This window comes from Leopardus geoffroyi, chromosome E2 (assembly GCF_018350155.1).
Source record: "Leopardus geoffroyi isolate Oge1 chromosome E2, O.geoffroyi_Oge1_pat1.0, whole genome shotgun sequence".
NCBI lineage: Eukaryota > Metazoa > Chordata > Mammalia > Carnivora > Felidae > Leopardus > Leopardus geoffroyi.
Window position 1 is genome coordinate 58,533,231 of NC_059335.1, and position 17,553 is coordinate 58,550,783.

The 17,553-nt window shown below is 56.2% G+C and overlaps 1 protein-coding gene and 1 long non-coding RNA gene across 3 annotated transcripts in view; one reads left to right on the plus strand and one right to left on the minus strand.

Moving 5' to 3' along the window:
* CE2H16orf74 (chromosome E2 C16orf74 homolog) overlaps positions 1-9,909 on the minus strand; it is a 44,784-nt gene extending 34,875 nt beyond the window's left edge. Inside the window, exon 1 of one of the 2 annotated variants that reach the window (XM_045439903.1) lies at positions 8,625-9,909. The gene's annotated coding sequence lies outside the window, so the exon portion shown is untranslated. The remainder of the gene's footprint in view (positions 1-8,624) is intronic. The other variant, XM_045439904.1, reaches the window with a different exon arrangement.
* Positions 189-3,468, plus strand: LOC123577729. The gene is made up of 3 exons (XR_006702051.1): positions 189-358; positions 559-676; positions 3,197-3,468. It is a non-coding gene; the product is annotated as an uncharacterized LOC123577729 (long non-coding RNA).
* Positions 9,910-17,553: the final 7,644 nt, after the last annotated feature.

The following is a 17,553-nucleotide window of genomic DNA, read 5'->3' on the forward strand; positions in this document are numbered from 1 at the left end:
TGGAGCTTTGGGAAAAGGCAGGTGCTGCAGGCCAGGGGAGGCTTCCTTAGGTGTGGGCCCGGCCGGGCGGCTGTGAAGTCAGGCCCCTGACACCTGTCCCCGAAGCCCTTCCTTTTCAGCCCCAAACCCCTTGGTCTGCAGAGGAAGTAGGACGGTGGGAGCAATTCCTCCCGGCCCAGCCCCTCCCCTGGGGATGAGCCCAGCAACAGCTTCCTGTGCGGGATTCAGCAAGAGTCCCCAGCCCTGACAGGGTGCCTGCATGTGCCAGAGGCTCTGGGCTCTAGTGGGTGAACAGGACCGTCGAGAGCCCTAGCCCCGTGGACATTAGGGGCTGCACACTGAGAAGGAAACTAAAATGGTAGGAGGCTGTGAAGGGGGGTGGCGGGGAGCTAACACTTTGCAGAAGGTGGCCTTTCCGGAAGCCTCTGGAGGGCATCAGGAGGAAACGCTAGCTTCGGGGATTCTGGCTTCAGGGTAGGTCCCAAGGAGGGCAGAAAAGGGAGCACAGTTGTAGGACAACTTCCTCCTCCTGAAACATCTCCTCCCCCACTGCCCTAGCCCCGCCGGCCCCTCCTGACTTCCAGAGCTCTGAGCAAGGGTCCCTTTGCCAGTGTGGAACCGCAGCCTGTCGTGGGTTCACCGGCCATGTCGCTGAAGGTCTGTCTGTCACTAGCAGGTAAGCCCCCAGGAGGCAGGGACCAGGTCTGCTTTGCTGACGGTCACATGGTTGGCAGAGTGCAGGCACTCCACGCTTCAGGGAGAATGGGGTGTGAATGAATGGACGAAGAATTACAAGTCCTCAGAAGGGTTCTGGGGGACTAGGGGACCAGATGCGTCCCAGACGCTAGGGCCCATTCCCAAAGGGAGCCATCTGCCAAAGTGCCAACCAGCACAGTTGGCTGGGGGAGCTATAGGGGAGAGCCCCTCTCCGAGGGTGCTGTGCCCAGATACAGGGAGGAGCTGGTCCTGTCTCTGTGACCTGGTCACTTGGGGCCCTTCTCAGTTGTCACAGAGGGGCTGCATGGAGGAGGGTGACAGTCCCCATCTGGGCTGCATCAGGAGATGGGGCCAGAGGCCACGGAGAGGAGGGGAGGTGTGGTTGTTCCGGACACTTTCTGGGCCTAGACGGACATCAGGCAGGCCCGAGTCTCAGCGGGGACCAAGGGTGGGCTGCGATCTGGGATTATCGCAGGACAGCCTGTGATATGGCACAGGGTTGGGGTGGGGGGGCGGTGGTCCTGCAGTCTGGCCTCCTAGCAGACCCCACATGGGTCTGAGAAGCTTGGGTCTTCCTGGTCACTGTGATGCAACCACCCTGTACCCTGGGAGCACCACCGAGTCACGGGTGGCTTGGAGGGATCTGGGTCATCTGACAATGGCAAGTCCCCATCAGGTGACAGCAGCCCCAGCCTGTGTCATGAGCTGCCCAAGAACCACCTGGCCGAGCCCACGCATCCCACAGAACTGGGAGGAAATAGAACACAGTCGTTGTTTCAAGCCACTTAGCTTTGGGACATTTGTTACACGGCAACAGATTGCTGAGACAAGCTTCTACGAAGTGCCAAGCATAGATGGGATCTGAGTTAATGCTTTGTTTAAGCTTGGCCTTAGTTTGTTGCAGTTAGATTTATGAATTATTCCACATGTCCAAAAAAGCACAGAGCATGAGAAAATGTACACCTACAACTTGCTATATTTGCTTGGGTTTCTGTTGTTGCTGTGACAGATACTCGAAGCTCTGTGTGTCCCCCTCCCCAATCTCATCCCCTTCCCTGCCTGTCCTCCTGGCTGTGAGGCTGACCGTCCTGCTGTGTGCCCTGCTGGATACCTGTGCACTCACAGACGGTCTGCAGTTGTCTGGGTTTGCCTCTGGAGGCGCCTTGCCAGGCGGCGGGCCTTGACGTCCCATTTTACAGATGCGGAAATGGGGCTCGGAGAGGTGGACCGAGGATGCCGGGCTGGAGAGGGGCAGGGCTGGCCTCTCTCGCCAGGACCCTCCAGCACGGGGCGAGTGGCAGGTGGCTCCTTCTTTCCGAGGGAGCTTTGGTGTGCGTGCATGAGCTCGCACCATGCTGCGGGACGTTGGGAACGTGGGCCATGGGACTGGGGATTGGGGATGGGGCGCCTGGAGTTTATTCCGCGGATGGGAGGGTGGACGGGAGCGGCCCTGGCGAGGCCACGGCCCGGGGCCGGGGGCCGGGTACACGGGACTGGTTGTGCCATCGTCTCCCTTTTTAAATCACAATTTTTCCTTTGTATTCATTTCATATATTAAGCGAAATGCAGATAAATGCGTTCTCCTTCACACAGGACACAGTAAGTGTTCTAGATATAAATAAACACTGGCTGGAAACACTCTTGCCAATGTGAGTCTTACAACGATAATTCAGTCTTCTTCAAATGTCTCCACATATATGTTTGAAAATTCCCTAAGTAAAAGTTACAAAAGAAACACAGGCCCTGGGGAGACAGGCCCCAGGAGATGGGGACTAACTAGGTGGCTGCACAGGGGGACGGTCTGTGCTGGGCTGTCTGCCCCACAGGGTCCCTCCCCGAGAGCCCTTGCTGCTCTGAGGTCGTCAGCAGGGCCACAGGGGCTCAACCCCACCCTGGGGAGGCTGAGACGCCCCCTCTTCACGCCCCAGGCTGGGTCTGGCTCCCTCCTCAACGCTCCTCAAATGCCCAGGGCCCTCCAACCTCCATGACCACACTGTCCCAGCAGTTTTGTGCCCCTGGGGGATGGTGTGAGGGCTTGGCTGGGGGCCGGCAGCAGTGAACGAGTCTCATCCCTGCGTCCTGGTCGGCACGCGAACCTGGGGAGTCGGGAAAGAGCCTCACTTTGCCTTCGGGGAGCAGCCGTAACTTTGGGAGAACCAGACAGATTGGAGCTCACGCCCGTGTTGAGCTGGCCTGGGTGCCGGGCCCCACGTTAAGTTGCGTGGCCTTCCGAGGCAGACGCCTTGTACAGAGGGAGGGCTGAGGCCGGTAGCGGTGCCTCACTTGCCCCAGGGCTTGGGCTGGAGGTGGCAGGGCCTGGGTTTCTACCCGGCAGTCAGGCGTCCCTCGCCGCCCTCCATGCGCGCTGCGGCCGGAAGTCGGCGTGTGAGCGCAACTGTCCCTGCCCGGGGACCATCGGCGCTGCCCGTCGGGGGAGAGGGCAGAAAGTGACCACAGGCAAAGCAGCATCTGCCCACAGATGCAGAGTCACGAGATTCGATTTATACGTCACCAAAGTAAAAACCTTCAAGACACACCATTACAGAAATTAACGGACAAGCCACAGACTAGAAGAACTCATTTGCGAATCATGTATCCGAGAAAGGACTGAATACAGAAAGAGGCCTTAAGACTTAATAATAAGGAGGCAAGTAACTCAATTAAAAACTTAAGTTTAAGGGGCGCCCGGGGGGCTCAGTTGGTTGAGCCTCTGACTCTTGATTTCAGCTCAGGTCATGATCCCAGGGTCGTGGGATCGAGCCCTGAATTGGGCTCCGCACTGAGCGTGGATCCTGTTTGGGATCCTCTCTCTCTCCTTCTCCCTCTCTCTCTCTCCCTCTGCCCCTCCCCGCTCATGTTCTCTCTCTCTCTCTAAAAAAAAAAGAAAGACACTTAAATTTAAGTTACAAAATTACATTCAAAACAGATCTGAATAGGGGCGCCTGGGTGGCTCAGTCGGTTAAGCGTCCGACTTCAGCTCAGGTCACGATCTCGCGGTCCGTGAGTTCGAGCCCCGCGTCGGGCTCTGGGCTGATGGCTCGGAGCCTGGAGCCTGTTTCCGATTCTGTGTCTCCCTCTCTCTCTGCCCCTCCCCTGTTCATGCTCTGTCTCTCTCTGTCCCAAAAATAAATAAACGTTAAAAAAAAAATTAAAAAAAAAAAAAAAAAAAACAGATCTGAATAGACAGGGCACCAGAGATGTAGGCGGGGCAGGGAGCATGAGAGAAACGGAACGCTCAGGGTCGTTAGTCATCAGGGAAATGCAAATGAATGCCACAGGGAGGTGCCACCTCACATGCATCAGGGTGGCCGTCAGAGTAATTAAGGGACCCAGCACATGTTGGGGAGGCTGTGGGGAGGCTCTGCCATCACTGCTGGGAACGTAAACTGATGCGGCCACTCTGGAAAGCAGCTGAGAAGAGTCTTCAAAGGCTAAACATACCATGATTCCACCCGGGGGGGGTGGGGCGGGGAGCGGGGGGCGCAATGACATTCTGGGTCCTCACAAAGACTGGTGCACGCATGCTCACGGCGGCTGGATCCACAACCCACAGGTGGAAACAGCCCGGTGACCGTCCAGCGAGGGCATGCGGGGCGTTACTGAGCCGCGAGCTTGAGACCTGGAAACGCTCACTTCAGTCGGATTGAAAACTCTCGAGTGTTTGAGTACGCAAGACGGTGAGCACTCAAAGCTGATGTTAACTTTGGGAAGTTACTTTTGGCCAAATATTTCAAAAGAAAAATTTTTTATTGTTGATTTTTGAGAGACAGAGAGAGACAGAGTGTGGGCAGGGGAGGGGCAGAGAGAGAGGGAGACACAGAATCCGAAGCAGGCTCCAGGCTCCGAGCTGTCAGCCCAGAGCCCGATGCGGGGCTTGAACTCACGAACTGTGAGATCATGACCTGAGCCGAAGTCGGGTGCTCAACCGACTGAGCCTTCCAGGCACTCCTAATAGCCAAATATTTCAAATGCAAAATCACAGAAATTATTTTTTAAAAAGCTCCAGAGCCAATGGTGTTTCATGGTAGGTGTGGGTGAGACTTTTCACCAGTGTCCAGGACTCTGGGGTGAGGCCTGGCAAGGCAGGAGATTTGGAAGCACCAACCTGGGCTGGGGTTGGGGTCATGAGTGTGGAGAAACAGGAGGAGTCCCTGGCGGGGGCAGGGATGAGATTTGCGGGTGGGGGGACAGAATGGGGCGTCCCTGAGGGGTCAAGGGCTGGATATATGGGCAGTGGATGGGGGACAGGAGGAATCAAGGACGGGTCCCCATCCTGTGTCTCCTTCAGCCCGTGGGTGAATTTGCTTTGTTGAATTCATTTCTATTTTGGCAAGTTCGAGCAAACAGCAGATCTTAGAACCATCTTGAAGACAAAAACATTGGTACTTGGTGATCTGTAGTGAGTTGGTTGTTTCTGATCGGCACTCTTGTTCGTGTACTAGTATGTTCTAAAACGACAGCAATGCCACTTACGTGAAGTCATGTCTGGGGACCTCACCTGTCCACACCCCGAAGCCCTGTGCCAAAGACCACCCAGCGGTCAGAGGTAAGACCCAATCCAAACCTTTTGCCTTTATTTTACATATTATTGAGCAAGTCTGGTTTCTCCAGCTCAGCTTAGAGGGAGTCATTTCAGACGGGGTCTGGATGGGCCAGGGGAAAGCGAGGGCAGGGAAGGACATGACCGCAGATGCCCTAGGCAGCAGGGGCGGATGAAGGTTCTGGACCAGAGAAGAACGAGGAACTAGGAAAGCAGACCCAAGGCCCAGAAAGTGTGGCCCCTGGGGACAGCGGAGACACAGTCTTCCATGCTCAACAGGGCCTCAGGGTGTCGCCATTCAACTGTCCAGCCTCGTACCTACCGGTCACCATTTGTCACGGAGAAAAGGATGAAGGTCATTGGCAAACATTTCCCACGTAAAACCATCAGACTACGTGTGAGCACCGTGTCTGACGGGTGACATTCAGTTGCCTGAAGCCCTGAGTGACAGATTTCTTCCCAGAGTCCAGATGGGTGAGCTTTCTGCACATTTTGGAACGAGAGGGGAGCCGCCGACACTTCAGACCGGGCTCCCCGCTGCTCCGGGGTTACTCTGCAGGGCACCCCAAGCTGGAAGCCTTGGGGCTCTTTGTTCAAGCTCCGCCTGGCTTAGCCGCTCCACAGGCAGCTTCAAAGTTAACCTTTCTCAGGGCATCACGGCGGCCCCGTGGAGTGCAGGGCCCGGGCACCTTGCCCAGGGGCCGAGCCAAGCTTTGGTGTCCTTCTTCCTCGAGGCCTTGGGCAGGCACAGCGGCTGACTCACCACCCTCCACAGTGTAGTCCTGGCCTCCTGTGGGCTTAGGGACAGCGCCGGCAGGGTAGGGCTGGGAGGGAAACGAGGGTGCTCGCCCAAGGGGGCCCGAGCCTTCCTGCAGGACATTGTTTCCATGGTCGGCGTGGGGCTTTCCGGGAGGCCCTGCTGCGGGGGGGGGGGGGGGGGGGGGGGGGGGGGGGGGGGGGCGGGGGGCGGCCGGCAGTCTGGCCCGGCAGAGCCCGGGCTTCTCTCCCAGGCAGCTGGTCTCCAGGGGCCCACCCCTCAGTCCCTGGAGGCAGGGGGCCAAGGGGCTCATAGCTCTCAGCCTTGGCACAGGCGCCAGGGGTGGGGCCGGGGGGCCCCAGCTATGCCAAGGATGTCTTCCTCTCAAGTGTCTGATTTCACTCACTCATTCATCAAACGCTCCCCGGGCGCCTGCCACCAGGCACCTGCCGGGCAGACTGTAGGGCTGCATCATCCCACAGAAATCTAACTCCTGCCCCCGGTGCCGCTTACAGATTTCCTAGCAGCTTTGTTAAAAGGAGTGAAAACAAGACAGGCAAAGTGCATTCTAGGGGTCTTTTTCGTTTAACCCAATGTCTCCAAAAACGATCGTTTCAACGTGTAATCGGCACGCGGCCTGGCGAGCTGCCGAGGCCGGCCCGCATTTGGCGACCGAGGAGACCCCAGTGCACACCCACCCGATGGACGCCAAGTGCCGGCTCTGGCCGCGGCGCTGAGAACTCTTCCCAGCTCGTGCGGTGGAAGGAAGTGGGCAGCATCTGGGAAGCTCATCCCCCGCCGCCCAGCCGCTCCACCGAGGGGTCTGTGTCCTGGGACACGCGCACGAGCAGGCAGGCGCGGGGCTGTTCGCCCAGCACCGTGGGTCAAACCGCCAACTCGGAACTGCCGTCCGTCAGAAGGATGAACGGACGCCCTGGGGCGTGGATAGGCGGTGACCTCATTCGGCGGAAGATCGCACGGCGGCCAAGGGGACGCGACCCAGACCTGGGGGTGTCCGCTCGGGAAATACTCAAAGGCACAGCGAGTAGGGAAACGCACGGACGGCGTGATGTCGATTGGAACACTTTGGAAAAAAGACCAAGTGGAAGTCGCACACCCCCGCAACGCGACCCGACTCGCGGCGAGGCACGCCCCGGCCTCCGGGGAGCACTGGACTCCGGGAAGGGGGAGAAAGAGGAGGGAAGGGGGAGGAAGCCAGAGGCGGTCTCAGCTCAACATTTTAGCTCCGAGCAAAGTCAGCAACCGCGGCGAGGGGCTCCTGAGGGTCGTACAAGAGCGCGCGTGAAGGTGTTCTCTGAACGAAAAAATAAAGAATGGCCTCGCGAAGGTCACCTGCCCACCCCGCCATTCGGGGCCCCCCCCCGCCAAAGATGGGGTGAGAGTACCTACATCACCCAGCTGATGTGGAGCCAAAGCGTGGCCATTTTTTCATGACCAGCATCTGGTAAGAATCGCAGCCGTGAATATTTGTGGAGTGCTTAGTGTGTGCCCGGCACTAACGAACCGGGCATTTTACAGATGAGGACACGGAGGGCGGAGAGGTTGCCCACCGTTGCCGGGGTTTGAGCTCAGCCAGCCAGATTCAGAACTGGCCTTTTCACTCCCTTGCGCCTACTCAGTGCTTTCCTTTCCCAGGACGCGGAAACCACTTTTCGAGCCTGCGGGTGGCAAGTCGAGCCCGGTGCTCGGGGCCCCGGCTAATCCCCGGAGAGGCAGGTGGGTCTTGCTCTGGCTGCAGATGGCCCTCTCCTGCACGGACAAGCCCGCCTGGGGACCAAAGAGCCACCTGCCGACTTTAGCCCCTGCCCCCGCCTCCCCACCCCCATGTGGCCAGCACACCAAGTTCAAAGGAGTGCACCAAGTTAAGACTGAGGCCATCAGCAGCCCCACCTTTGTCTCCAGCTATAAAAATATTCACCAGGATGGGAGTCTACACGGAAGGGGGTTCTGAGTCCTAGATCCACCTTCAAGGTTCCCCCCCCCGCCACCCCGCCCCCGGGGCCTTGGAGAGCGGCTCACTTGGCTGGAAGGCCTGGCTGCCTCATCTGGGGAGCAAAGGAAGTGCCTGCTCCCCGCAGCATAAAGACAAAACCCGAAGGCTTGGAGGGTCGCTGCTGGGCGGCCACACAACTGGGCAAACAGGTGAACGTCGTCTTCCTCCCGGGGCGCTGCTCGCCGACAGCGAGAAGAAAGTGAACTTTCTTTTCAACATTCCATTTAATTCCAGTATCTCATTTAAACTGGACCGAGTCCCACTGAAGTGTGGTTGCCACTTCTTTCTCTGGTACAACCGTCTATCATCTTTAGGTCAACCACCCCCCCCACACCAGGGTGTATCTGGCTTCTGATAGAAGACAATAAAAACCCAGGTTTAAAAATTCACAAGCAGAGGTCCAGAAAAGTGTCTGGCATCCCGTGGGCACCCAGGAGGTGGTGTTACGTATTGAGAGAAGTTGCATGGTGAGGGCAAGTAGAGAGGGCTCTTCCTAAAACTTAGAGAGGTCTGGAGATGGGGCAGGGGACGGGCTGCTCTTCTCTCCAAGCCCCTCGCAGATGCCCCTGCGAGGCTCCCAGTGGCAGCCCCCTTACCTCTAGGAGAAGAGATCAGCGGCCGTCTTGCGTCTCAGGCTGGGGACGGTAGCTTGTGTTTCTGGGATGGCCATCTGGGCTGTGGCTGCTGTCCCCTGCTGGCCTGGCCCTCGCCCGACTCTGCCCATTTGGACTAAATGCCTGGCCTTTGCAGAGAAGGGAAATTATCTCTAAGCTCAGGCCTTCCAATGGCCCCCGTGACTTTCGGAAGCTTACTCCGTGCGATTAATCCCTGGCTCATATCCCCAGTTCCCGGCCTTGAGGACAGAGGAATGGACAGACTGGAGATAGAATCCACGTGGCGAAGGGAGTCAAAACCACGACGGTGGCGGGGGGGTGGTGGGAAGAGGTGGAGGAGGTCACTATTTCTGAAAAGCTCTCCTGGGAAGGAGGCCCTGGGGGCTGCCGCCAGGGTCAGAAGGGGATTGCGGGACACAGCTTACGTGTAACAGAAGGGGAAATTTCTGGCAATCGGAACGGGGCGATGAATTGCCTCGAGACCCAGTGAGTCCCCAGGTCCGGGTGTGCCTGGCACTCTGTCACCACACTGGGGCGGGTCTCCCCTCGTGAGGGAAAGCAGAAGAGGCGGGGTGCTCCAAGGACGCCCGCGTGAGGTGCTGACAGGCAGTGCCGGGGCGAGAGGGCAAGGCTGATCCTGACCTGGGGGCTTCGACCTGTCACAGGCCAGGGCAGAGAGCAGATGAGCACAAGGACACGCTGTGGGCGGAGCCACAGGACTTCACACGTGGCCAAGGGCTGTGTCTGGTAATAAGACAGGCCTGGCCGAGAGCAGGGATTTCCAGTAAGCTGGTAAGAAGCGAGTCAGCCGTGGCCAAGGACGAGCCAAGGACGCTTGCTCAGGCCTGCGAGGCCCACCTGCGTCCAGTCGCCATGCCGCTTCTGGGAAGGCAGCAAGCAGATGGGCCTCTTTTCCCAGCAGGCTCCCCAGGCCACCACTTAGCTTCGGAGACTCGGGAGCAGGAACGAGGGCATCGCTATAAGGCTCTGGGCCTGCGGGAGTGAAGAGCGTTCCTGGAACGAAAGCCTCTGTGGACCCCAGGAGGCCGAGGCAGCGGAGGGGCCCGGGGGGTACTGGCGTGCTGGGCCGTCCAGGGGCCGACAAGCAGCCGGAACCAGAGGCAGATGGGGCTGGAGAGGGGCGGACGTGGGTCTCCTGCTCCCCGTGGGAAGCCTCGCTGTCTGAGGACCTGTGACTCAGGCCCTGAGGCTGTGCCCTGGTCACTGCTGTGGGACACCTTTGTGACTCTCCCTTCCTAGAGTTTCTTTAGGGGTCCCGCAATTCCAGTGCTTCAGCAAATGCTGTGCTAGGGTGTGCAGTCCGCGGGTGTAGACGTTGCTGATGGCTGAGCTCGGCCTCTGCTCATCTCACCCGCCCCCCCTCCCTTGGCCACTTCAGGTGGCATTCGTCATGACAGAACCGATCTAGGGGACAGGAGCTGAGGCACCGTTGAACCCAAGGTCCCCGGGGTAAGCGAGGGAGCCCCAAGGCACCTCTGAAGCGGGAGGGAAGTGGCCACGGGGCCATTTTCCAGGCCGGTCCAGCCTTCTGCAGTTCTGTTGGCTGCACGAGTGTCAGCACCAGCCTGGCTCAGCCGCTCTCCCGCCCCTGCTCCAGCAGACGGGACGCAGGTGAAGCGGCTGCCACACAGAGCAGGAAAGGCCTGGAGGACCGTCCTACCTGCCTTCAGTCCCCTCAGCCCTCGCATCCTCAGCTGGGATCTCAGTCCCTGTCCCAGGGCCCGGCCGGCAGCAGCAGCAGAGGCCTGGCCAACCCCGCCTCCACTCGCACCTGGTGACCGTGTACTTCCTGCCACAGGCGCACCGCAGGAAGGAGGCCCTGCGTTTGGGGCTTTCGTATCCTGTATCCTGTCAGAGCCTGGGTGGCTGGGTGGCCAGGCCTGTCAAGGGCAGGGTGGGGCAGGTCCCCAGCAAAGGCCCTGTGGCCATGGACTGGGGAGGTTTATGCCTGCCCTGGGGCTGGAGGTTCCTGCTTCAGGAAAGCTAAGTGTGTCCCCAGGAAAACAGTTCCCTGGCCCTGGGAGGGGTGGGGGGCTGGTGGATCCGTCCCTCTGAGGGTGAAGGTGAGCCACGATGTGCCTGTCAGCCTGTGGCGCTCCTTCCCCAGTGACTCAGCAAACCAGAGTGGCGGCCCAAGCGTCTGGGGTGCCGGGGAGGCCTGGCCCCAGCTGACGGCTCCGGTGGAGCGGGGACGATACATGACAAGATTTATTCAGCTCCAGGCTTAGCCAGTGACCCTCGATCTCCCACCCAAATTAACCCACGCACAGTGAGACAGAGAGCCCGGCTCTGCGGCGGGAGCTCGTCAGGGGTCATTTCCAGGCCTCCTCCCTGCGGCGTGTTTCCGGGGGCCTGGAGTGGGTCTGGGTTCCCCGGCGGGGGGGGGGGGTGTTCAGCGAGCAGGAGCAGCTGCTGGCATCTCCGGGGGGTGGCAGGTGAGGTGGTCAGGGAGGCCCCAGGGAGCCTCTTGGTCGTCAGCACAGACGGAACTTGCACAGAATAACGTTTCCCTATTCTGAGTCTCTGGAACGTTCCTCCCCTGCCCCCACCCCCCCATGGAGCCTGTGCAGGCAGCACCCCGACTTCCTCCCTGAGGCCTCAGGGATGCGAATGGAAACTGTGCAATACTAGGCAGTCAGCTGAACCCTGGCCCCCAGGCCCAAGCCCCATGCCTGCGGGTTCCCGCACCCACTGCCGGCCTCCTCCAACACCTGTGCCTGCTCCTCTGTGCCCACCCCATCGCCCCCACCCACACTGCTGGGGCGGGTCCCTCCCTGCCACCCTGGCCCTGGCTTGGTCCTGCCTCCCTGACTGCTCAGGTGGGCACCCCCCAGGGACGTGGCTCTTCACCTCGGCTTCCAGCTTCCCCAGAGCGATGGCTCTTGCCTATGAACTCAGCCCCTTCCTGGCCGCAGAAGGGGGCCTGCAGCCCTGCCTGCGTGCGGCCCGTGTGCACGGTGGGCTGCTTGGGAGAAACATCCGGGAAGGGAGCCAAGGGACCCCTTGCTGAAAATGGGGAAATGCGCAGGTAGGTCCTAACTTCCTTTGGGTCCTGGGCTTCTCCCCATCTGCCTTGCTGTACCGGTCCCACAACCAAAACACCCTCCTCCCCTCTTCTCTGCTTCCAGCCTCCCCACTGTCCTGGGATCAGCCCTGCCTCGGTTGCCCTCTGCCTAGCTGTGAGCGGTGGCACAGAGCGTGGCTGCGTTGGCAGGTGCACCAGCCCACCTGGATAGCTGCACTTGAGTCCATAATTATGACGAAGAACACCACCATCCCTCCCGGATAATCCTGTAAAGCCTGGATGAACAGTGCCTTCCTCCCAGGGCTCCAGCCGGCACAGAGCCGGCTCATAAAGGCGCCCCAGGTCTCCAGGACTGTCGAGGAGCCCTTTTGAAAACTACCTCTTAGCACAGACGTAATTTAGCAGAGAGCTTGACCACGGGGCAGCCATTTTATCAGCAGGATCTGCAAATGACTTTGGGCTCCTCAGAAGGCAGGTGCTGAGTAAATTCCAGGCATTATGGGTGATTAAGAGAACAATTCCACTCTGGAAAGACTAGGTCTGAACTTCGGGACAGGACAAGGAGGGAGGCCGGGATGGCGGAGGCAGGCGGCCACAGGAGGGGTCTTCCTTTAAGTCCTGCAGAGGTACATGTCCTACGTAGGCTGGGAGAAACCCAGCCGAGGTCCTCACATCAGTAACTGCTGCTCCCTGTTTGCCTGGGCCAGGCATTAAAGTGGAATCTCAAGCTTCCGCTACTCCAGGACCGAAGGAGCCGGATGCTGTGTCTCGGGGCGGGGGGTGGTTCTGACCCTGAGTCACGGTTGTGTGAAGCGGTCCGGGGATCACTGGGGCATTTGAGCTGTGCACACGGGGACGGTTCTGCTTCCTGACATTTTCTTCCCGTTAACAAACAGACTCCCGTGTTTTTAATTTGCTTCCCCTTGATGACATTCGTGGAGCACATTTTCATACGCTCGCTGGCTGTGTGGATATCTTCTTTTGGGAAGCGCCTGATCAGCTGGGCTGTCTATTTTTAAAGACTGATCTGTAGTTTTTTAATATATTTGGGTAGACACATTGGAGTTTTCGGCTGAGTAACTGTATCATAAATCTTTTCTTCTGCCCTGTGGCCTCCCTTTTCACAACCCTGATTATGTCTTTTAAATGAACAAAAGCTCTTGATCTCAACAGAGTACAACGGATTGTTTCTTTATAGGTCCTGTCGAAAAATCTTTGCTGAGCCCATGTCATGAATACATTCTTCTGTTACCTTCTGGAAGCTGTATCGTTTTAGACATAGACCAATAATCCACGAGATGCCACCACAAACCACCAAAATGTCTGAAATTAAAGACCGCCAACACCAAGGGTTGAATTTAGGAGACGAATGTAAGTGAGCAACGTAACAGTTCGGAAATAAACTGTTTATGTACTCCAGCAAATATGAATTACACTCTTATAGGGTTGATAGGGGGTGGGAGGGAGGGGAGGGTAGGTGATGGGTATTGAGGAGGGCACCTTTTGGGATGAGCACTGGGTGTTGTATGGAAACCAATTTGACTATAAATTTCAATAAAGAAAGAAAGAAAGAAAGAAAGAAAGAAAGAAAGAAAGAAAGAAAGAAAGAAAGAAAGAAAAAGAAAGAAAGAAAGAATTACACTCTTATAAAGGGGTTTCATGGCACATCTCTTTTCATAAATTCAAATCTAAGACTTGAGAATTCAAAGATCCAGAGTTCCGACATTTAGGGAGAGGTAGTTAGAAGGATATCAGCAAATGGTGAGAGTTCAGATGACTTTTAGTTTGTACCTTTTTTTGTCTGAGCTGATCTGCAGTAGGTCCCTGTGGGTATGTCTTAATACATGGGGGCCAGGGCGGGGCTCTGGGGAGCCACATGAGTCTCACTATAAAGGCACCTCCTGGAAAGGAGCAGCACAGGACAGACTGGAGCCCAAACTTTGAAAATTAAAGACGCAGGGCACCTGGGTGGCTCAGTCGGTTAAGCGTCCGGCTTTGGCTCAGGTCATGATCTCAAGGTTTGTGGGTTCGAGCCCCACGTCGGGCTCTGTGCTGACAGCTCAGAGCCTGGGGCTGCTTCGGATTCTGTCTCCCTCTCTGCCTTTCCCCGCTCACACTGTCTCTCAAAAATAAATAGACATTACAAAACAATTTAAAGACGTGTAGGACACCTCAGAAGGCAGAGGGAGTGTTAAGACATTGACCTTGCTCTATCATCCTGGGTCTAGGGCTATGAGATTGTTCAAAAGCCATCAGTCTGTTTCTGACTGTTCAAATGTGAAGCATACATTTTGTGCATTGTGTGTGTAATATGTTTTAAAAAAGAAAAAAATCAAAGAAGCTCCCCGCTGAGACAGAGTTCACTCAGGAGCCCTGAATTCTGCCAGTGTGAGCCCGGTCGAGCTGTGAGTTCTCAGCTGCTGACCTGCCTAATTAGGTTTCACAGTGCCAGCCTTATGGTCCAGCTCCTCAGGTCCTGGTTGTCTGGGTACCACTGGGTCAATCTCTGGATTTCTGTGGATCTGAATCTACCTGCCACAAATGCCAACTTTTGGGCCCAGAATCTCAATGAATTGGGATGCTTGGGGTCTGGGCCCAGGAATCTGCACAAATTTCCTAATATTTTCCTTGTATTTATACCTTCTATATCTTAAATTATGTCGTAAGGTCCTCCAAGTTCTTTGCATCTCAATATCCAAGGACATCACTGCACATTTGACTTTCTACCTTGTCTTTGGGGGGGAGGGGGACGGAGGATGGGGGCAGGGAGTAACTTTATTTCTTTGCCATCTTCTGACATGAGCATACACTGACGTCACAGTGAGGACGCAAACGTGTTAGCACCGGGCTGGGGCTTTTCTGCTCCCGGTCTCCTAGGAGACGGGCCACACCTGGAGCCCTTGCCTCACCTTCCCTTCTGGTCTGTGTCTTGGGCAGACACGTCAACACCCGTGCCTTGGTTCCCCCTGCAAAACGCAGACGAGGCCCTGTGACATCATAGCGGGGTTGGGAAGGTAAACGTGAGGAAAGGGTTAGATATAAGCTGCTGTTGTCTTTCGAGAAGGCTGCTTTCGCTTACTTATTCATTCGACAAACGTGCCCTGGATGTCTACTGAGTAAGCACTCTGTTCTTTCTCGGTCCGGCCTGGAACCGCGACAACATGAGCAGTGAAGAACCTTCCTCAGCGCAGCCCTAGGGTGTCCCGCTAAGTGCCAGCACATGGGGTCTTCACGACGTTCCCGCAAACAGGCGTCACCGCCCCACGTTTGACGGGACACGAGACACACCTTGCACGCAGCCGCAGAGCAAAGGTGGCAGAGCTGGGGTTCACACCTGGCACGCTGGGCCACTCACTGCCACACAGCCCCTTCCGCCGGCTGGCGCCAGACCCTGCTGCCTCGTGCGGTCACCTAAGGCGGGGTGAGGCACGGCGGGAGGCAACGGGAAGATTCTCCCTTGTGAGAAAATCGACTCTGAGACGGTCGACTCTTCTCTAGTAACGAGGCAGATGCAGAGCAGGGACCCGGATGGCACCAAATCCTGTCCACCTCGGGCTTCACTTAATCCTCAGTGCCCGAGGAGCATCCAGGGCCCTCGGCGAACTGGCCAGTGTCCTGCCTCGGGACAGGCTCCCCGGCCACTGGGGACTGTGCCAGGCCAGGAGCCTTGCCCACGCAACTTCACGATGATTCTGAAATGCAATTATTTACAGGTTTGTAATTGGTATCTGGAACGTTTGTTCAGACAGCCCTAAATATAGTATGTTACTCTCTCTGCTTTGCGAGGCAACACAAGTTTGAGCCAAAGGTTCCCTCCAGTCAAATTCAAGCGGATGCTTCGCTGGCACCAGACACACTGCTTTCAAAGCAAAAGACCAAGAACACAATTCTTGGCAGCTCTAGAGCTGGACTCGATCTCATAATCTAAAGAAAAACCTTCAGGTCCCTGCAAGGAAACAGCCACCCCAACAAGTTGATCCTTAAGGAACAAAAGGACTCTCAGAAGAAAAGCAATTTATTCTAAGACACAGAAAGCTGATCAGATTTTGCATCCCATTCGAAGGTATCTTCGACATTTTTTTTTTTAAAAATTTTTTTTTTTTTTCCCAACGTTTATTTATTTTTGGAACAGAGAGAGACAGAGCATGAATGGGGGAGGGGCAGAGAGAGAGGGAGACACAGAATCGGAAACAGGCTCCAGGCTCTGAGCCATCAGCCCAGAGCCCGACGCGGGGCTCGAACTCACGGGCCGCGAGATCGTGACCTGACTGAAGTCGGACGCTTAACCGACTGCGCCACCCAGGCGCCCCTCTTCGACATTTTTAAGGAGACACAAGTCAAGATTATGGGGATAAAAATATTCAAGTTACCCCCTGGACTCTAAAGCATATGCAAATGAAGCCGGAGCGCTCTTAACTGCCTACCTGAGAGTTGCCAAGGGGACACAAACCATCATTTGCTGCCAGGCCTTGTCGGTATTGAAGGGAAAAAAAATCCCACGTTTAAGAGGCACTGAGTTGATGGAAAGCCTCAAGAAATGTCAACTAGTCAAACGGAAGTCTATCTTTAGACTGCGCTCTCTTTGCTAACGTGGCTAAAAATGCCCGCAGGGTACAAAGATTGATTCCCCTGGCTCTTCTAGCATCTGCCTACCATAATGTCATAAAGTAGCTACTGTGTCAAGATACATACAATACCAAAGAGGGGCCCTTACGGAAGCAAGCATTTTTCTTTCGTAGCTGAGAATCATCACATGCAGAAACAACAGGTTTTCAAGTGTATCAGAAAAATAAGCTGTACAACCAGAGCTAATTACACAAGGACTTTTTACACCAAGGAGGCTTGAAAACACCAGATGCCGGGAAAACAGACTTGAAGATTTAAATTGCGGGGCCCCCGGGGCGGCTCAGTTGGTTGGTTCAGCGGCCAACTTCGGCTCAGGTCACGATCTCGCGATTCGTGAGTGCGAGCCCCGCGTCGGGCTCTGTGCTGACAGCTCAGAGCCTGGAGCCTGCTTCGGATTCTCTATCTCCCTCCCTCTCTGCCCCTCCCCGGCTTGTGTTCTGTCTCTCTCAGAAATAAACATAAAAAATTTAAACTGCTCAAGATTTCTAAGTTGTTTTGCATTCTAAATCACCCTAACTCAATTAGAATTAGCAAGACTGATTTTCTTCTAGCAAGCACAGCGCTTTTGTTATTTGTGAAGTTCCTGCTGACTTTTCCACGTTCGGTGTCCCCAGTTCTTCAGGCGACCATGGTTAGAAATGGAAATGACATTTTTTCCATTAATAATTTATCCTGCCCGTTTCGTACTGGATGGGTGCTATGGTAGAGACCACAACATCCACCAGGGTGATTCTGAGCACACGGCTGGGTCTGACGGGACATCTCTGCACAACCACACCCCGCCCCGCGCCTGCCCTCAGATCCCTTCAGATTTAAGATTTTGATGGACAGAGTTTCTCAGTACACGAATATGCTTTGTGTCATTCCTTAAAGCCTTTTCTACAAAAAGGCAAAGGAAGAATACAAATGCGTGGCTACCGGGCAGCTTCTCACTTTTATCCTGGGGAGGAAACAATCTGGTTCTTGGCGCCAGGGAGACCACAGGCCCGGGGACCTTACCACAAGGCTGGGTGGCGAGGTGGGGGGAGCCCGGCACGGGCTTCTGCTGTTTTTACAAGGATGTAGGAGGTGTGTGCACTTGGGAAATGTGTTTTTGTTCTTCTAAACCTACATTCCTCCTTTTGGAATATTTAACACGCTTTCTTCTGAAAACCTAAGGCTGACTCAGCCGCAGAGCGGGAACCTGGTTCTAGGCCGAAATCCAGACAGGAGGGAGGCACAGCTTTCCTGGGAAGCTGG